Source organism: Anser anser (assembly GCF_964211835.1).
Source record: "Anser anser genome assembly, chromosome: 10".
In the NCBI taxonomy this organism is placed as follows: domain Eukaryota; kingdom Metazoa; phylum Chordata; class Aves; order Anseriformes; family Anatidae; genus Anser; species Anser anser.
The window spans coordinates 25,790,851-25,812,935 of NC_139730.1; the positions used below are offsets into that span (position 1 = coordinate 25,790,851).

Here is a 22,085-nt window from a genome sequence, read left to right on the forward strand (position 1 = left end):
TAGTTAAGGCATCAGCATTCATTCCTTTGCTTGACAACAAACTATGAACATACAGAAGAGTTAAATATTTTCATTGCATTCTTAAAGGCGATTTTTCAGACTTGTGCTTCAGTTGTTGGAGTTGAAGAAATCGGTAGACGCCCTTACTTTTACGTTAAGACCAAAATCTTTATCTAAGATTGTGTTATCTAACACAACTAAACTCCCACCCCCACATGTCTTTTTGGAACTTCTGAAAGATCTTTCTGCAGTCCCACTCTGATGGTCTTTCAGTTGTTGAACCTGAGCTGTGCCTACCGCACCAACGAATGCTTTCATGACACAGTATTTTGTCAAAGCAGTTTTGCTTCTTGGAGCTACAGAAGCAGCTCTGGCTACATGATAGGGAACTGTGCTGCACTGGCAAAAACAGACTTACTTACAGACTTAACACCACTTGCTAACTTGATCTATTTCAAATCTCATTTTAACTTTAAAGAGCAATCAGTTTTGCGGTTCCTGTCTTACTAAGTTGCCTTGTTTTGCATGGAAGGTCAGCCTGTGAATGTTTTGCTTTATTGCATGCTTCAAAAAAAGGCTGAGAGGAAGAGACTGGAGGAACCTTTTCTATTCTATAGACTTTCCCCCACGAATGTGGAATTGCAGGCTACTTGGATGAATGTTCGAATGTAAGGGAGCAAGCCTCAGCCAAAGGAGGTAGAATCCTTGCTTAAGAGGAAGTAGCAGTGTGGGGACATCTTTGCTTAATGGGAGCCGTTTAAACTCTTCATAGAAACTCAATAAGCTCTACATCTTATGTTTGGAAAGCAGTATGGTTACGCAGCTGCTAACCTAATGACTTGAGTCTTCTGCTCTGCAACCACGTTTTGTTTTCAAGCAGTGCATACATCAGTTTAGGCTTTGGACAAGGAGATTTGTAATGCAAATAGTGATAAACCAGAATCAGTGCTACTGACGAGCGTAATGGTGAAATGCAGCAAATCAAGTGTTCCTGGAGAACTGTGAGATTACAAAACCAATAAGCCATGAAGCACTTTTTTTTTTTTTTTTTAATCAATTCTTATATGCTGAAATAACACCTTCAAGAAAATCTGTTTATCCAGCCAGGCGACGGTGTCTACCTGTAAGCACAAAGGAAACGCCTTGAGAGTTCGTTTGCTGTATTTGAAGTTCTTATACCCTGCAGAAATAATTATTTAGAGTAACATGTAACTGAGGAGATCGTAGCAGGAAGTATATTATTTCTAGCATTAAATTGCTGCCCCGTTGCCAGTGCAATCTAGGGAGAGAACTGTATATAATAGTTAAACTCCCCTGGACTGACTTAAATTTTAAAATATTCTGACAAAGTAAGCTCTAAATCACTTGACATTTTGAACAGTTTTAAACGGGTACAAAACCGAAGCTTTATAAACCAAGCAGCATTTATAATGCTTCATATACAAAAACAATGCCTATTTTTAAGATTTGTTACATATCTATGTAGATACGCTTGCTGGAAAAGCCAGGTCTGTTGTAGACCAAATGCTGCAGATTAAGACTTGTGGCTTACCAGTTCCATTTCTGTATTTTCTTGGAAAATGTTTCGAGTTAGAGTTTAAATATAAAATGTAAATACTGTACAGATATATATTGAAATAAGTATTTCTTGGTGTACACAGGTGATTTGCATGACAAATACTCTGTATCGATCATTGTTAAAAACGCAATGTTCTGTGTAAATCCGCTGCGTATTAATCTTTTCATTTATCATCAAGAGCTGTTACTTAAGCCTGGACATTCTCAAAAATAAAGTGTGAAACTATATACCATTGTGTAGCTCCTCCTTTATCAAGAGTACATGCAAGATAATTGCTCCTTTTTTTTTTCTTTCTAGAGGATGATTCAATTTTATAGCATGGATTATAACCGCTCTTGCAAGTGACCTTCTTTTAAGCACAACAGTTTAAATGATCAGGTTACAGAGAAAACCCTTTCACTGCAAAATAGATTCAATAAAGACTTGTGGCTTACCAGTTTCATTTCAAAACCCAAGGTGTTGGGTTTGATGGAAAAATGGTTGGTTTGGATGGTAAAAAGGTCGTCCGTTTTGATGGTAGGTTTAGTCTGAGTATTGAAGGCTTCCATCAGTAAGCTCTGCATCTGAAAGACAAAGGGAAGAAATGTCATTCCCTGTTGTGATACTCAACATGGAACTGTCTGGCTCAGTGGTTTTCTTTCTAAAGAGAGAAGTCACAAGCCTGCACACAGCTTGATCTGCTCTCTGACTACAGGGCTGAACTGACTGGAGAAGGCAGCTTCCAAAGCCCTCCCATTAAACTGACTGCATTTCAGTTCCATGCTAAAATTGGTCAACTGTACAGAATATTAGGACAAAGCTACCTGTTTTGATAGCAAACGGTAGACCTTAGGTAAGTTGCATTCATTTGAAGGTTTGACTGGACGGCATCCTTGTTTTACTAGTGATCTTGTGGTCAAGCTGACCAAATCCTAGCCACAGAACAGAAGCGTTCAGAAACTGGCTAGAGAGAGCACTTATTAGAGAGAGCAGGAATTTAACTGCTTTAACGCTGCTCTTTCTCTCACGTATCTGGAATTTCCTTAAATCACAAATTATCACTAGCTATCCTTGTTAATTTATTCAAAGTAACATGAGTCCAGGTGAAAAGGCACACTCTAACAAGTCCTCAGTTGTTCCTAGTCTGCTCCTAGCTTACTTGAGAGGTTCAATACAGTAAGAAATAAATAAATAAACAAATAACCTGCTGAAGTGGCCTTTTTTCAGATTAGATTCCACCATTCAGAAAATCCTGCTTAAGAGATGTTTTTTCTTTTCTTTGAAAGACTGACCTTCCCCCACATGAAACTAATTAGTATCTTTAGGCTTGATGAAATACATGAATTCCTCAATTTACCAAAATTGCTTTGCACAGCCCTCCCATCCTGCTTATGTTGCAAGCAGCGTATCTAAGTGGGGTACTGTTGGGGTACATCTCTTTCACTCATGTAGCCCAGTGATCCCAATGCCCTGGACTTGTGTAATGTGTGCAAGACATTTACTTTCTCCCTATACTTTTGACTGGTTTAGAATAAGCGAGTTCGCCATCTGCTGGCCAGAGAATTCACCGAAGCCCAAAGAGCATTAGAGCAGACGCATTTTCTTCTGTGCTATTCCTGATTTATCAGCTAGAAGAGACACAGTTTAGTACAATCAGGATTCTTTTGACATTAGTAGCATAAAAAGTCTATTTTTGCAACACTGGTATTTGAAAGACCTCCGTTCAGTCCCTAATTTTGTTCTTGATAATGGGACAGATTGTATTAATGTTTGCAAGAATGTGTGAACAACCAGCCTCCCCTCCATGTCGTATTTTAAGATTAAAACTTGTGGTCGTCCCTGTCTCAAAACACAGTCATGCTTTGCAACAATCGCACTCCCTCTTTAGCTTGAAGGAACTTGTCAGTGCCAGAATCTACTGACTATGGCAATTTACTTCATCATCCAAACCGGGGCAGAATTTTTGAAAACCTCTTGCAAGATTTCACTTCTCCAAACATTATGTAGAAGACATTCAGCTGTAAAGCAAGAAGATGAAGTCCTTTGTTTCCTATGCCAGAATGACATTTTCAACACTGAACAGGATTGTCACCGACCGTTAACTGGTTGTTAAGTTGTGGCTAGGTATAAAATGTAGAAAATGTTTAAAAATAAAACTTGCCTTTGGATAGTGAACTGTCTTCTTCGGGGATTACTTCAGTTACCTGTAAGAGGAAAACAGATGATTTGGGGGGGTTGTTTGTTTTTAAGAACGGGTGAAGTCTTGCCAGTAATTTAGCTGGTATTTTTCAAAGTGACCTCTTAGAAACTTTACAGCACTGTTGAATCAACATGTCTCTAACCCTACAATTAAATAATGCTAAAAGATGCAGCAATTTATCTTCCTGCAAGTGCTTATTAAGATATCTGAGTAACTGCGACCGTGGCTTCATCACAGATATATATATATATATATATATTTAATACTACACACTTCTGCTCAGAAAGAAAATCACGGAAAATGTAAAATTTCATTTGAGATGCTGAATTTGTTGCAGTGTGAGATCTTCTTCATCACATGATTCTATTCGTAATTAAACCATATTATCTACTGAGAGACCAAGATTACGACAAGAACAGCACAGAGTTCAGCATGAAGCCGATCAGGAGCTCAAGTTTGTACTTATTTTTTTGTAAGGAGATGTACCAAGCTGGCTTTTTTATTGTTTCATCAGCACATTTCTAAGCCTATACGAGCAGGGGAAAAAAAAAAAAAAAAAAAACAAAAAAAACCCAAGTAGAACAATTGCAGGGCTCCTCAGTTTACAGCATGAGGTCGCTTTTTCCAGGTGAAAAGCGGAGCCATAAGTGGCAGTACACTAAAGCCCTGGCACGTGGAGATCCGAGAGGAGAGCTGTTTGGCCCTCCTTTTCACTCCTGGGAACCACATACCTCAAAACCCACAGACTATGGGATATATCTCAGAGAAATCTTGGGAAAGGAGAGCATGAAGAGCATGTTTGTAAATTTATTTCTCCCTGGGCTTCTTCTGCTTCTCCAAGAAATACTTGTTTGAATATAACTTTGGCAGCAGTACTTATGCTGTTTTGCACCTACCACATTTAAAACTCCTACAAAAAACTGAAAAGTTAGACTGAAAAGCATCTCTTTCCGTTCTACTTTGTAAAGCTGCATGTTTTCCTCATGCAAAACAACAGGGGAATGGAAGCTAGAAAAGGAAATGCTGAATGTAAAACAAAACAAAACAAACCTCAGCCCTCCAGGACAAAAGCCGATAACTAAGTGCTTTCTAACATGCTGATTAGGTTTCAAGAGGATACCGCTTTAAATAAGTGTAATTGTCTGTCCATAGGCAGAAGCTGAATAATGGCAGGATGAATATCTATACTTAATTTTTTGTTACTGTCTTCCTGTAGCACACAGGGACTTGTTACGTTTAGGGAAAATGCTAACCTAATGGAGGGTTTAAACCATAAGCTAGTTTGTTATACCAAAATGACTGAGAGAACAAAGCATAAAGTGTTTTCAGATTTCTAGTACACCTTGATTGCTATCCATTAAACTTAAGACAGGTTAAACAAAGCACAGGAAATAAGAGAACTCCTAGTCCCACAACTGGCAAATTGTGCGCACACTTTCCATTCCTGAGAAAATAATACACAAACCTGAAAAATGCATTTAACTGAGAAAACGAAGACATCCTTGTCCTATTGGAAGACTAAGGTGACAGCTCTTGGGCTCAGTGATTTTCAGATAAGCTCCAGTCTTCAACTTGCAGACACCAGTGACAGCTCCTTTTTTTGCATTGAAAGGGAAAATGTTTCAACAACACATTGAAAACATACTTAAGGGACAAGAAACAAAATCAAGACTGCAGTGAGAAGGAAAACAGAAAAACAATACTGGGAAAAAAAAAAAAAAGAGAAAAGAGAAAAGACCTTGGTCTTTGTATCGACCAACGAGATAAGCCTTACACATTTTTAAGTTTATTTTTGACGATTGATTGATGCGTTACCAGATATTAAGTACTAATCAAGAGCAAATATTAACACTAGTAAGAATAAATCCGATCCACCAGCCCTTATTCAAAATACATCAATTTCTAATTTGGAGACAACGTCTCTCTGACAAGGAAGTAGAAAAGCTGTAAATACCGATATAGTTTCCTCTCCCGATGTTCCATATACATACCGACGCTGTTCCTACACCTACACTCTGAGCATAAATTTATGTTGACATGAGTATCGGGTGTTATTTCTCTCTCTGTTTGCCTTGAGAGACTCTCCTCCTGTCCACTGAAAAGTAAACTCAAGATTCCAGATCAGTTAAGACAGTTGCTAGCCCCCCATTCAGAGTTCTGCAGCAGCACTGTTCAGATTTTTCAGCAGTCTCTTTACAAAATGACCACTTATAAGTGTACAAAAACACTTATCACCTAGCTTCTCAGTAGGTACACGTTTGGCCTCTCTTAAGCAGAGAGTCAATCACAGCTTAAGATTTTATACAAGATCCCATTTTCAAGTTTGGGGTTATTTCAGAAAATCTTTTTGCCTAGAAACAGTACTACTAGTAACACTTGAACTGGTTTGCCAGCACAACCTTTTACCCTGTTAGAAATGATGTTGACTTCTACCTTCATGTAGCATACATAGTGTCCTGTGCGACAGTTGATTCCATGATGCACCAGCACCGCATATAAGGCGTAGAGGAGTGGTTCTCCACTTGACTGAGACATGTAGGCTCGGAGGTCCAAATACTCAGGATATTTTACCTCCTAAAGAGAGACCAAGAAGATAGAAAAATTATATCAGAGTACTTCGCGGACTAGCCAGAGAAAAACACTTCCAAAAAACAGAGACTGGAATTATATGAATATATTTCTTGATTCACTAAAAATAAGTCTTCCCATAAGCAATGTTTAATACTAGAAGTTGCAGACAACTGTTTCCTGATGAATTAGCCTTCTCAGAGGAAAGTATATGCTTCTTGTCAAGCAGGAACTTTACTGATATTAAGAGAAAAATGAAAAAAAGAGAAAATGAAAATAAAAGCAGACCATTTCTCTACATTCTTAAGGTATATTCTTAATATACCTTGTTGATCTTTCCACCTGTGAAATCTGCAAATCTTTTCAGTGATATTGTGAGAACGTTGGAAGAACGGTGTATGGTAAATCTCTTGGATGCAGGAACCATCTTTTTACACCTTAAAAACAAGCAGAGACAAGTGTTTGAAAGCATCTTCTTTTTCGCCCCCAAAACAAACTCCTTTTAATGTCTCACGCATGCTTATGCTATTTGAATGATATTTACTTGCATCATGTGTTTGGTTTTTTCTTTTCATAAACCCATGCACTGCATGTCACGTTTGTTAATACAGAGAAGAAGGTAAGTTTTACCAACAACTCAGAGCACAGCGGGAACAGGAATCTCTCACGAAAGCATATTACCAGGGAGTTATAAAATATAAACAAAAAATAGTAAAAATGAGTTATATATAAGACTAATAACAGTTATCAGCAATGGAAAAAGTACCGTACATGTGCAAGGCCTTTCCTTTTAAGCTCACAAAAAGACAGAAAATTCTGGCTTTAAGTGTGACTGAACCGATCACACCTCAAAGAGCACATTAAGGAAGGACCATGCAATTCAGATGTGAGGTGCTATTACAGTTCTTTCTCTTCCTCAGACATCACTTATGAGAATCCTGAATATGCTGCATGTTGCTTTCTAGGATCCGCAGGCTAAGACGAACCTGGGATTAAATTGCTTTAATAACCTATTGGACGCTCTTGATTCGACACCTTAATTTCCTTAGTATCCAACAACAAGAAGTGGATACTGCATTTTTCATTTAGAGGGGTCAGGCATGAATCCTACAGAACTGAGCCGGGCACTCTGTGCTTTTCTGAGGGGATGTTTGACTAACAGCTTGTTTTGCCAAACCATCTTATGCAAATGTTCAATTGTTTCTCACATACGTAGAAACATCTTACATATTGATAAGCACAGAGAGCGCCTGAACTCAATAGGCTTTCCCTGTGCACGGGTTAGGCTTAAGGGAGCTCATTTAGGACATTAGTCCACATCGACAGGTTTCACGGTTCAAGAGCTGTGCAAGACGCTGTTTAGTGAGCCAGCACAGGCTGCTAACATTCATTACCACAGAGCCAGCTCACATTCCCTGACACTCAATCTAACTTTGTTTCACAGTGAACGCTAGGACCTGCAGCAACCTGCTGCTGCCTTCCACTCCAAATCATTCTCCACAGCTCCTTGCTTCAGCTCACCACTACTTACTGGGCATGTCTTTTCACTTCTGCCAATATGAATATTTCAGCATGCAGCTACACGCCTAGGAAGCTTGACAAGCCATGGTGCAGACAATGCTACGAGAAAAGTCCAATATCAGCTAATAGCCACTCTTCTTAGATTTCCAAAACAGATGTAACGTTTTCAAGTTTGGGATTATTTCCGTGCACCAGTTGTTTAAACAAAATGAAGCAACAACAACAACAACGAAGCTGCGTCTCCTTATTTCTAAATGAAGTTAAAAGATAACTTATGCTCTAAGTCATGCAATACATAAAACTAATATCTAGCATTAAGACATAATTAGTTAATAATCTCACTCGCTACATTTGTAGCAATTCTCTCCATCCAGCTCTTCAGGTTTCACAAATAGTTCTAGAGCTCTGGTAACAGATGAAACCGCCTAGAGGAGCGAGAGAGAAGAGCGTAAAGTCACTGTAAATTCAAAATTCCAGAGACGCACTAGGAGTTTATAAGAGAACCTGACTAATACATACTTAAGCGATCTACTATGAGCACTGTCAAGAAGGAGGCAGAAAGAGCATGCTCAGCGTTTACCTCACCTGGAAGTCATTTTACTTTGAAACAAATCATTTTCCAGTAACGCAGACAGCATCTATAGTGTGCTTTGTCATCAATACTGGCAACAAATCCAGCAGTCTAACAATTAGATGTATATTGAGGTAGAACAACAAAGAAGTTTTGACAGTATCATAATTTGTGCAGACATAAAATTCTTTCCGCTTAAACCCAATGCAAATTTGGAGACTCTTTACATGGCTTCCATCAGCGCATTCCTCTATATTCTTAAACCTATAATAGCAGGGAAAAAAAGAAAAAGACAAAAAAAAAAAACAAAAAGGAGAAAAAAAGCAGGATTTTTACATAGTACGTATTTTTACATATTACATAGTTTACATATCCCTCCACATGCTGTTCTGAATAATAGCCAAAATATTCATAGCCACTGTATTTGTTCTCCCCACACAGCTGAAAAAACAACATTTGAAACATATTTTTCAAAACATATTTTGATATCCAGCAGACTGTTCAGTCATCAAGCATTTAAAGACTGTTTTAGATAATCTCTAGATTAATCTAAAAGGAATCCCATAAACATGCTGCAGCCGCTTACCTTTAATATACTCGCTGGATGCGATGTTTCTTCCTTTCACCTGCACTGGAAGGCTTCCCTTCCTTGTGAGGTTGTTTACTGCCCTCACTTCTGCATTGCTCGCATAAAGAGCCATCTGGAGGATGGGATTCTTCCTTCTTCTCCCGGGTTTTCTTCTGGAAACGAGGATCTAAGTGTTCCAAGAAGCCTTTCACTTTCCTGATGTTTCTCCTTTTTCTTCTTTTTGTTACGCTTGCGATTGGCATTGTCAAAGTGGAGCGCAGAGAAATACAAATCATAAAGTCTGAAAGAAACATGCAAGTTAAAAAGAGAAAAAAAGATGTGGCACTTGTTGCATACAGGAAACTTTATTTATTTTACCACAGGCGATGATTTGCCGCATGTCAGCTATTTTGTGGTACTTTGTGCACATGTAACTTCCTTTAGATGCAGCAAACTTAAGCCCTCAGATTGAAGGACCATAGGTCCTGGTTGGTACACAGATCATTAACAATGGTTAGCTCTGGAATATGTGCAAGTAAAAAAAAAAAAATATTTTAACCTAATCCAGAATGGTGTGCAGATGTGATTCGAACTACGTGGTCCAAAGCTAGTGCTCTGACACAATTCAGCAATACCTTTCCTGTCTTCACTGATCAACCTAATGATCCCCAGTCATGATCCCCAGCCAGATTATGCTATCTAAATAACTCAGAAACTATGAAAAAAAAAACAAAACATGAGAAGCACCCAGAAAAGAATTAGGAAAAAAAATGCTGATTAGGCTGGAATCCCTGCTTACTTGGAATCCTTCTCTCCCTGTTTATCTTCAGACTTCTTTTTCTTCTAGAACTTCTTATATTTTTTCATGTTTTCACCACCTAAAACCTCCTTTTCTACCTTTCTGCGTTGCCTTTCTATTTCACTTTCACTACCTTCTGCACGAGTATATTGTCTTTTTCTGTTTCCTTCTTTTGCCTTTTTCTGGCGACAGTTCTCCAAATGAGCTGACACAGGTGGAAGTGCATGTCTCTCACGCGAATGTTTTCCAGAATGTTGCTGAGCTACTGAGCAACGATGTGAGTCTGCTCTGGGTGTGCTAAAGTGATGTACATCTTCCTCTCTCAAGAGGGAACCGTGAGGCCATCTGCTTTTGTAATGATAACGCTTATGTGACCTGCTGGAGTAAGTCTGAGTCAATTTGTCAAAGTCTTTATCACCGTGAGAGAACTTTCTCTCTCTACTGTCTCCTGCTGCATGAGGTGAATAGTAATCCTTGTAATAGCTACATTTTTCCCATTTCCGTGGTTCATCTTGATAGTATCTTTCTCTGCTCCAACTTCTTTCCCCTTTGGAATGGTAATATCTAGCGCTATCTTGTTCTGATCTTCCTCTGCTTCGAGATCTGTACTTTGAATATTTTACTGGTCTTCTGCCATTATCAGGGCTGTTCCTTTCACTATGGGAAGATCTGTACCTGCTTCCCTCCCAATACTCCTGCTTGTGACGCTTTTGCTTAACAACTTCCACACTCCGAGAGCACCTTCTCTTGCTGGAATGACCATCTTTTTGACTCTCCTTCTCTTCAGTAGGAGAATGTTCCCTCTTTCTCTGGTAACGCTCTTTGTCAGATTTTTTAGTCTCGTCCTTTGTATCTTGGCATCTATCTGTAACAGCTAAGGAGGAAAGGTTTTTAGAACTACATTCACTGTCAGACTTTAGAGGGGAAGTTTGCCGCAATTTCTCACCAGTCTCAGAAGACTCTTTGATGTAGAAAACATTTTCTTCTGAAATCAGTTCATGTTCTTTTGATCTTCTTGGTTTCTCCTTGTCTCCACGGTCATCACATTGGTACTGTTCAAGGTATTCATCATTCTCAGTAGATTTCGGAGGTCCCGGGACACTGCACAAAATAAAAACACGTTTCCGTCTCCCTCCACCTGCTGCTCTGAGAAAAAAGGGGTGGGGGCGACGGGGGAACAGCCAATGTTTCTCCAGATAATGGAGAAAAATGGAAAAACATTCTATGAAGAAACACAAGTTCTCCGCGAGGCACCAGCCTGCATCAGAGTGCTATGCACAGTGTCGATCATTAGTTCTGTTCGCAACACTGGCCATACAGTACGGAATTCTACTGATTTAAATCCTTCCATTAAATAGTATTAGTAGACAGATAAAACCGCAATGAACTTCCATAAAATCTTGTCTTAATCAGACTGTGCTCATTTTACCTTCTTTCCTCTGACAAGCTGTTCAGCTGGCTGGCCGTGAGGGATTCCATGATGACTTCTCGAGGGACTGGAGGCATAGCTCCAGGCATCTGCAACTAAAACGCACAAGTCAGCAGACAGAAAAAATACCATTTGTGCTGAGGACTAGTCTTCTCAGAATTTCTACATTAAATGCTAAGCAAGATCGCTTTGTGTTGTATGCATTATCTACACTTCAAAGATAACGCCAACTCACCTCCCAAAATCTACTTTATGAAACTTAAGAATTTTTATCTCAGCTCAGCTTAAGCTGACAAGTTCTAATGTCAGCTCAGCTCTGCAAATTCTAATGGCATAATATCACAAAGGGTTACGATCAAATTTGTGCTGTGTTTTCTCAGCATTTCGCCTGAATTAGGAACATGATAAACACTCCCGAATACATCGTGGGTGAGAAATTCTCGATGGAGCAAACTACTATGTTTCAAGCAATCCGTTTGTTTTAGAAACGAACATCTCACAAGGTTTAACAGGTTCAACTTGGCAAGTGGAATCATCAAGTTTCAGTCCGTTTTCTTTAGATTCATGAACTAAACTAATAGCACCATTCAGTGAATCAGTGTTTGGCAGCTCATGCTGGGATCTTCCTTCATCAGCATTCTGACAGGAAGAATGGGAATTCTGCGATGTACGGACTACCTTTCCAACCAAAATTCCACATTGCATTGCAATTCCTTTTAAATAAGCCCTTTGACTCCTCCTCAGATTTTCCTGAAGATTCTGCACCGTAAGGGACTGTGTTATCAGAGCTGAGTTTAGGATTTCCATTCACCTTTGGCTCCACAAAAATTTCAGCAGAAACTCTTTTTTTTTTTTTTTTGTATTTGTATTTGCTTCATTTGCTTTACCGAATTTGTGATTGTGGATGAAGGAACAGCCTTGTAGAGATCTTCATCCTCCACAGCACTGCTAAGACAGTCAGGCTGTGACACAGTCTGACGAGCAGGCAATTTATTGTGAATACTGATGGTGATCTTCTGGTTTTTTGACGTATCAGTAATTGAAGGCCTGGTAATCGCCTGTTCTTGAACACAGGCCATTGGTGGTGCTGAAGATGGCCTTTTTAGGGTGACACCAGTGGTATTTGCATCCTCTTTTATGGATCCATTTCCATTTAAACGACTTGAATTCTGTATTTAAAAAGAAGAAATTGCAAGACGGGTTAATGCAAACACTCCATTTAACATTTTTAAACATGTCATTCTCCTACTAAGTATTTCTACAAATGGTCTTAACACCTAAAAAGCAAAAAACACTGCCCTTAAAAGATAAATGCAAGTCCCATAAGTGTATTTAATTCCTGCTTTTGGTTTACTGCATATTGATATCAAATTAACATCATTTTTGAAAACCATCCAAACAACTTAACATTGCCTAAAGCTATTCCCAAATATATTTAGTTTCCCCTTTAAACATACCCCAAAAAGCCTGGAATAATTGTTCTGGTGCTCAGGAATAAGACAATTTGGTTTCCCTGTCTTAGCTAAAGTGACGTCGATAGGAAAAACAAGTCCTCTTTTAAATGATTCGAGGATTAGTACACTCTACTTAAATTGTCAAAGAGCGTAGCTCTCTGTGCTTTACAAAGCTGTCTAGGAGGTATAAACAATGGAGTCGCATGGCTGCGCAATTCAGCAGTAACCACTGTTTGAATGACTCTGGCTGTAGCATGAGGGCTGTGAAGACAGCTGCAGCGTGGGAAGGAAAACAAAACAAAGATGCCAAAAACCAAACAAAAAACCCCACACCAAACCCCAAACCCACTGTCCGTTTGGTGCCATTATCTGCCCTCCCGCTTCCCTAAATTACCTTAATCATATGAGGAGGAAGTCGTGGTCCCAGAAATCCAGCCTGCTTACTGTTAGCCCCCCGCTGACCAGGGGGGAATGAACAGGGATAAGACGGTGCTGCTAAGTAAAAAGCACGTTCTCCGAGCGTCAAATCATAGCGCCTTCAGAAAAGAGCAGTGATCTCAGTTTAGTTTTTCTTTCGGCCTACTCTTGGATTAAATCCCATCCTATAATTTTATAGGAACAGTTCATACGATATGGAAGCCTTCTCTACAGAAGACTTAGCCAAGACTACAAACTGAAAAGTAGGTAACAGTCTTCCTACTATGACTATCACTTTCAGAGCAATAATTCATTCTTACACCACAGATGGCCTTCATTTCTCTCCTTCTCTAAATTAGCCAGCTACAGATAACACATATACAGCAATTTACACAAGTGCTGCAGTTTAAGGCCAAGCAACAAAAGATAATAAATGACAGAGAATTTCAGGTTAGACAGAACTGAATTAGAGAAATAATCATCTTTTCCTGGGAGAGAAAGAAAAACACTTGCAAAAAGAAAAGTATCAATAACAGGAGAGTAAATCTCTTCTGAACACATTTGAATACTTGTTATTACCTGATATAAAAAAGTAAGTAAGCTTGCTGACCAAGAACTCTTTTAATGTCAGTACGGACTACTTTTGCATCATTCATCTGATACCAAAGTCCATTACCAGCCTGCAAATAAAGACAACGATATCTTTAGATGAATTGCATGTTTTCCAAATGAAATCACAGATAGCAATAAAATACACACGTGTCAAATAAACATATAATGAAATCTTTTTCCCTAGAAACAGTACTACTAGTAACACTTGAACTGGTTTGCCAGCACAACCTTTACCCTGTTAGAAATGATGTTGACTTCTACCTTTATGTAGCATACATAGTGTCCTGAGCGACAGTTGATACCATGATGCACCAGCACCGCATATAAGGCATAGAGGAGTGGTTCTCCACTTGATTGAGACATGTAGGCTCGGAGGTCCAAATACTCAGGATATTTTACTTCCTAAAGAGAGACCAAGAAGATAGAAAAATTATATCAGAGTACTTCGCGGACTAGCCAGAGAAAAACACTTCCAAAAAACAGAGACTGGAATTATATGAATATATCTCTTGATTCACTAAAAATAAGTCTTCCCATAAGCGACGTTTAATACTAGAAGTTGCAGACAACTGTTTTCTGATGAATTAGCCTTCTCAGAGGAAAGTATATGCTTCTTGTCAAGCAGGAACTTTACTGATATTAAGAGAAAGAATAAGCCATAGTCGTTAGTCTACAATTATTGTCTGAAAATATTAACAACTTTCAGCTTTGGGGGATGTCCCATTACATGATGACAAAGTTGCATTACAGCGGGAAATATACCTTGTTGATCTTTCCACCTGTGAAATCTGCAAATCTTTTCAGTGATATTGTGAGAACGTTGGAAGAACGGTGTATGGTAAATCTCTTGGATGCAGGAACCATCTTTTTACACCTTAAAAACAAGCAGAGACAAGTGTTTGAAAGCATCATCTTTTTTGCCCCCAAAACAAACTCGTTTTAATGTCTCATGCATGCTTATGCTATTTGAATGATATTTACTTGCATCATATGTTTGGTTTTTTCTTTTCATAAACCCATGCACTGCATGTCACGTTTGTTAATACAGAGAAGAAGGTAAGTTTTACCAACAACTCAGAGCATAGCGGGAACAGGAATCTCTCACGAAAGCGTATTACCAGGGAGTTATAAAATATAAACAAAAAATAGTAAAAATGAGTTATATATAAGACTAATAACAGTTATCAGCAATGGAAAAAGTACTGTACATGTGCAAGGCCTTTCCTTTTAAACTCACAAAAAGACGGAAAATTCTGGCTTTAAGTGTGACTGAACCGATCACACCTCAAAGAGCACATTAAGGAAGGACCATGCAATTCAGATGTGAGGTGCTATTACAGTTCTTTCTCTTCCTCAGACATCACTTATGAGAATCCTGAATACGCTGCATGTTGCTTTCTAGGATCCGCAGGCCAAGACGAACCTGGGATTAAATTGCTTTAATAACCTATTGGACGCTCTTGATTCGACACCCTAATTTCCTTAGTATCCAACAACAAGAAGTGGATACTGCATTTTTCATTTAGAGGGGTCAGGCATGAATTCTACAGAACTGAGCCGGGCACTCTGTGCTTTTCTGAGGGGATGTTTGACTAACAGCTTGTTTTGCCAAACCATCTTATGCAAATGTTCAATTGTTTCTCACATACGTAGAAACATCTTACATATTGATCAGCACAGAGAGCGCCTGAACTCAACAGGCTTTCCCTGTGCACGGGTTAGGCTTAAGGGAGCTCATTTCGGACATTAGTCCACATCGACAGGTTTCACAGTTCAAGAGCTGTGCAAGACGCTGTTTAGTGAGCCAGCACAGGCTGCTAACATTCATTACCACAGAGCCAGCTCACATTCCCTGACACTCAATCTAACTTTGTTTCACAGTGAACGCTAGGACCTGCAGCAACCTGCTGCTGCCTTCCACTCCAAATCATTCTCCATAGCTCCTTGCTTCAGCTCACCACTACTAGAAAATGAAGCAACAACAACAACAACAATGCTGCGTCTCCTTATTTCTAAATGAAGTTAAAGGATAACTTACGCTCTAAGTCATGTAATATATAAAACTAATATCTAGTATTAAGACATAATTAGTAATAATCTTACTCGCTACATTTATAGCAATTCTCTCCATCCAGCTCTTCAGGTTTCACAAATAGTTCTAGAGCTCTGGTAACAGATGAAACCGCCTAGAGGAGCGAGAGAGAAGAGCGTAAAGTCACTGTAAATTCAAAATTCCAGAGACGCACTAGGAGTTTATAAGAGAACCTGACTAACACATACTTAAGCGATCTACTATGAGCACTGTCAAGAAGGAGGCAGAAAGAGCATGCTCAGCGTTTACCTCACCTGGAAGTCATTCTACTTTGAAACAAATCATTTTCCAGTAACGCAGACAGCATCTATAGTGTGCTTTGTCATCAATACTGGCAACAAATCCAACAGTCTAACAATTAGACGTATATTGAGGTAGAACAACAAAGAAGTGTGACAGTATTATACTTTGCGCAGCAATAAAATTCTTTCCCCTTAAACCCAATGCAGACGTGGAGACTATTTACAGGGGTTCCACAGAAGGACAAAGTCCAATCCACTTTCTAACCACCACCAAGCTCTTATATTTTAACATTGTACGTGGTTTGGTTTTTTAAGTTAAACAAGTTTAATTTAGAAAGTTATACATGTACTTAAACATCATGAATTATATTTACAAAACCTCCTACCTTTACATCCAAAGTGATATCAAGAAATGCCTCATACGTATCCGAAACTGCTTTGCAATTCAAGCACTTCACTGGAAGCAAAATATAAATGCTTAACAACACGTGAAGGAGACTAACTGTCCACATTCAAGTTGTCGATAGATACTACTTCAGACAAACTACAGACTGCTTTACTACCGACAAAAGACACAGATCAGTTCTAAGGACAGGAATATTTTTAAAAGTACCTCTTGATCTTAGAAATCCTCCAAATATTTGATGAATGATGGTGGTAGCTTGAGAAGATCTGTCCAATCTGGAAATAAATTATAATCAGACCTCAGAAGATTTAAGGCACACAGTTAACTCTTCAAAGAGTTTTATGAAAACCAAGGATGACCTAGACTTTCAGTTTTGATAGTAAATAAAGGCCTAAAAGGTGCTAGAGAACGTATAAAAGTGAATTTGTTTATGCTTACTTGGTGCTTCCATTCAAGCACGCTTCCTGCATAGCATCAACAGTATAGCGCAAGAACTCGTGTGCGTCTTCTTGACTGCCAAAACGGAAATGTTGTCCTATTCCTAAATAAGAAGATGATAGTATTCACCTCATTTAAAAATGAAGTAATTCTCCTGTTTCTAAAATCTCTCTTCTTTACAGTGTTAAAACCATTTATACACATCAAATAATTATTTGAAGATTACAAGATGCTGAAAAAGAAACACATCTGAAGCCACTTACGACTGAGATTATTGATAACACGCGTAGGCTCGATGGCATCAACAGTGCAACGCAGGGCCTGGTTAATGTGAGTCTCCATCGTGCACATCATGCAAAAATCTTGTTCACGACCTGAAGAGTGAAAGAAGAAAGCATCCCAGTCTAGCGAAACAGACATAACTACAAACAAACATATAAGTAACATTTAAACTATAGATACAATATCCACTCTCCTTGTCCCAACAGTCTCCTAACATTTCATTTCACACAACTTTATAGAATAAAAATATCCATTAAGCCTGTATTCAAGTGCATTTTGTGATGAGAAATCTAAAAGACTACTGCAAAGTCACGTTTGTAAAGGCTGACAGGAATGTGAACTCCACAGGTTGCAAAATGTATGAGGAAAGAATATTTGACCTTGATGATACAGCATTAAGAGAACGTGGGTTATTTTCAGCACAGTGCTGTCAGGTGAGCTTCATGATACAGAGCTACGAGTCCTTTGGGAAAAAGGAAAAATTACAGTAATGTATGTAATAGTACTTCTGCCCTCCTTTTTTCAACAGGATTCTCAACTGAAACGATTTCTATATACAGGAAGAAAACAGTTAAATTTCTAGGTATCGATACAAAGATACCAGCCTAAAAAGCATACAGGTTTAGTACAACATTTACTTTATAGTACAACATTTTATTTAGGACAAAATCAGTCTAGATTTTAATACAGTCCCACAAAAAAATCTAGTCGTGTTCATAACAGCTCATATTGCTTTCTAGGTTTTTTTTTTTTTTTTTTTTTTTTTTAATTGGTTCAACAACGAACAGACCATTTATTGTAGTGCATTATGGAACCTCGTCTGTGCAGACTAAAGACCTATGATGCCAACATCCTAAATTTTATTGCCTTTCTAGCAGCAGGAAGCCCAAATAGCCCAAATGCCAAATGTTCATTAAATGCATTACTGTCCAATGCACTTCATTATTCCCATGAAGCAAGAAAAGATCCTTTTAAAAAAACAAACAAACAAACAAACAAAAAAAACACATGGTGCATTAAACGCACTCCATATGCTATTCCGAGCCCACTGCTAATACAATGCTCAAAGCCAGCGTCTACAGGTAAAATCAGGCAAGTAAGTTTGTCTCACAGAATCACTGCTGTTCTTTCACCTTCACAGCTATCCAACAGATTTAAAATACTGTTAGAAAGTACTCACATGACTGGCTGTGCTCAAGAGAAAGCATGTAATTGGCAAGTGGGGGGGTGTAGGTCAAACACTGTAGAGTAGCATTAAGAAAACACGTGTTGCCAAGATTGTACAGGCCAACTCCAACACTTTGTGTTTCTTGCCAATCCATACGTATCTTCTCAGGTGGAAAAAGAATCCTTTGTGGCGGAGCAATTCCATCATTAACAACTGCAAGAAAGTTATATTTAAAAAGAGATTTTGTTTGTTTGTTTCTAAGAAAGGTATTAAGTATATATAGGTATAGTGAATATATAAAGTATATATAGGCATAGTAAAAATACTATTCTGCGGGAGCACCTAGAGGAACTAGCTACAATCCAAAACAGAAAAACTTATTGCAGACACCTTTAATACCGCCATCTTCAAATTGGCTGGTCAACACAACGTTTTGGGAAAAAAAAGTTTAGTCAACCATTTTAATTTCTTCCTTATTATATGCTTTTTTCCTTATTATAACTTCAACCACAAACTTAGACTTGAAATTATATGGTAATAAATGCAAGGACAATGTAAAAACAAATAACTAGGAATGACGGTACCCCTACAAATATCAGATCTTTTCCTGAGCAATCTTAACATTCAAAAACCTGTGAATAATGGAACCTGTGAATAGCAACAATCAAACACTTTTCTTTGCAAAACAGAAAAGATATGGATGAATCAGTGCATTACAAAATGCTCCCCACATTTCTCTGTCGACTGTAAATATATCAAAATTAATTTCTGTAACGTCAGTCACTTCAGTTGCCTTAGGAGAATCGCTTTGGAAGTCTTTATTCACAGTAGTCCCGTTCTCTATCAGTGCAACAAGCAAGAACTACCACTTTCTACTTTTGTTTTGAAGAAAACGGAGGCAGGATAAAGCGCACACTTACTTAGATCTCTTTGGGCAAAAGGCTTAGATTTTTCAGAGGATCTACAATAAATAGCACCTCCACATCCTTGGGCCACAGAGACTTGGCTTGAATCTTCTGCAGGTGGTATCCGGCCCCAGTTTGCGGTGCGTGACATCAGTTTTTTAGTACTCGGTTTCTTGGATTTGCCAGACCGCCTTGAAGATGGCTTTTTAGACTTTGAAGATTTGGGCTTGTTAACTATGGTCATTGTTCTCATCTGCGACAGAGACAAATGTTCTGGCTGACGTAAGAATACCAAGAAGCATTCCAAGAAGAAAAGAGTAGTAGAAGTCCTGTCACTTAATCTCAAAGAAACGGCCTTGAAGAACTAACTTGCTGGTATGAATGATTTAAAAGGAATCCCCAAACTAAACACACAAAGGAAAAATTTCCATCAAAACTCTATCAGTATTACTTTTAGCTTCTGCAGAACTAGTGGCTGATGCCATTTCTTTCACTTTCGTAGGATTTTAATCCATTACAACTCTGGAGTCTTTTTAATATAAAAATGCAAATGACATTCTCTGAGGGGAATCAGTTATTTATTGCATTTTAGGAGCTTTGCAATTATCTATTAATTATTACCTATTATCTAATAGATAATGGTTGCGATTTATATATAATTGTTGCTCACGCTAGTAATGGAGCACTATTACTTTACTGCCTGCGCTTTTCTGCTTCGTGTGCACAAAGGTACCTGCATTTCGCTGCTACTTTACTTCTGTCTTTCCAGGGCTCACCCTCTACCTCACTGTCTACTGCACCAGTCATGATGGCTTGGTTGTGATTCTATAATGAGCCTAGCTTTTGAATACACTTTTTCTGGGCGTCACTTTGTGATAGCAAGTTAATTTGTGAGGGCTTATCACCTATGACCTGCTTCTCAGTAGGTACACGTTTGGCCTCTGTTAAGCAGAGAGTCAATCACAGCTTAAGATTTTGTCCAAGATGCCATTCACGAAACTGAGTTTAACCTTGACAGAACTGAGTTTAACCTTTAAACCTGAAGCTCCGTTAAAGAATAAAGCAGCACCCAAGCCAGGAAATAGAAGTTAATCGTCACTTTACCCTGAAACGCACGTAAAGCCGGTGAGCTATTCTGTGCTGGCAGGATTGCTGCCGGGATGGCCGACGAGGCGGCGGGCACAGGGGGCCACAGGACCTGCTCCCCGGGGCCACAGGTCCTGTCACAGGGGGCTGCCGGGGGTCTCCAGGCGCCGGGAACAGCGGCAACAGCGGGGACAGAGGGGACAGCAGCGACAGCAGCCGCCACCTCAGCCGAGGCCGTCTCCACAACTGCCACAACGGCCTCGGAACGCCGCCCAACTCGGAGCTCCAGCGTGACGCCTTTTCAACCTGGCCGCGGTGCTCACGGCTAAAAGCAGAGCGTTTCCTCCGGCGTGTCTTTACTGTCGGTGCCGGACCGGCCCTCACCCCGAGCTCTCCCTGCCGGGAGGGCTTTGCGGTTGGGGTTTCCCTCCCGCCGCCGCCGCGGGCAGGCCCCGCGCGCAAGCTGTCCGCGCTGGGGAGCGGCATGTCGCCCGCGGCGAGAGCCCGAGGGCGCGACACGAAAAAGCCCCGACACGAAAAAGCCCCGACGTGCGGGCGAGGCGGCGGGGAGGCGGCTCTGAGGGAGCGGCCGCTTCGCCCCGCCGTCCTCCTCCCCTCCCGGGCCGCCCCGCCGAGCCCCGTGCGCCTCAGGTGCTGCCCTGAGAGGGCGCTCGGGCACTGGGACAGCTGCCCAGGGCAGTGGTCGTGGCACCGAGCCTGACGGGGGTCCAGAAGTGTTTGAACAATGCTCTCAGACATAGGCTCTGCTTTTGGGGTGGTCCTGTGTGGAGCCAGGAGTTGGACTCGCTCATTATTGTGAGCCCTTTCCACCTTGGGATGTTCTCTGATTCTAGGTCAGCAATCCATTATCTGATGAGAGGTGTGGAGTCATTCGAAGGGAAGAGAGACCAAAACACTTCTGGTTTCCAGAAGCGGGTATTTGGTAACCAAACCGATGATTCCTTTTCTTCTAGAGCGAGTAGCAGCAGGGATCCGCTTTACAATATGCTGGCAACAAGGAAACGAAGAATTGCAAACAAGACGTAGGACTTGAGCAGCAGCTTGTATACATGCATCAGCTTATAAATGAGCACACAGCTGAGCGATAATGCAAAAATTGGACAAACTAAGAGAAGACGTTAACTGTAAATTTTATAGGTATACACTTTACTATGACGTAAGAACTGGGCAAGACCTTTCAGGGAAAAGAGCTGTTGGCATGTAATTTGAAGTAAGCTTCAAATCCCAGAGGATGATTTTGTTGGAACTTTATTCAGCTGAAAACGTGGAAGCCTTGTTTCTGCTTGTGTTAGTTACAGCTCCAGTTTACTTTGGTTGGGAGGGAAGGCATTCCAGGCTAATGTGCTGTACCTGTTCCTTCAGCTCGTTGTCCATAAACGGAGGAGCAAATGAAATTCTTTGAATCTCCATTAAATGCAGCACTACAAAGCGGAGTAGAGGGCGATTTGGCACTTAATTTTTCTGTAAGCAGAAAACCCAACAGAATCTCCACAACAGTTTTCAAATCTTGTCCTGCAGTAAATGACCAGCTGAGTGAAGCTTGCATTTAGAGTATGTGCTCCTACGTTAGAGGGAAATAGCTTTTCCTCTTCAGAAGTGCAACTGAGTGGTGAACTGGCAGCTACGTAGGGAACTAGTTGTACCAAAGGGTTTGTGTTGAAGGCACAGAAAAATATGCAGGTCCCAACAGTAAAGGATTGTCTGTAGGCATCACACTGAGTACAGATGTTGTCCGCGAGTTCGTGCCC

The 22,085-nt window shown here is 39.9% G+C and overlaps 1 pseudogene across 1 annotated transcript; it reads right to left on the reverse strand.

The window, feature by feature from the left end:
• Positions 1-9,006: 9,006 nt before the first annotated feature.
• On the reverse strand, positions 9,007-19,586 carry LOC310904805 (ubiquitin carboxyl-terminal hydrolase 42-like; annotated as a pseudogene). The gene is made up of 16 exons: positions 19,246-19,586; positions 18,338-18,538; positions 17,139-17,249; positions 16,876-16,978; positions 16,645-16,712; positions 16,418-16,488; positions 15,801-15,883; positions 14,460-14,571; positions 13,959-14,099; positions 13,665-13,765; positions 13,063-13,204; positions 11,674-12,383; positions 11,215-11,303; positions 11,040-11,043; positions 9,786-10,810; positions 9,007-9,287 (listed from the first exon to the last, which is right to left on the reverse strand). The product of its transcript is annotated as a ubiquitin carboxyl-terminal hydrolase 42-like (transcript).
• Positions 19,587-22,085: the final 2,499 nt, after the last annotated feature.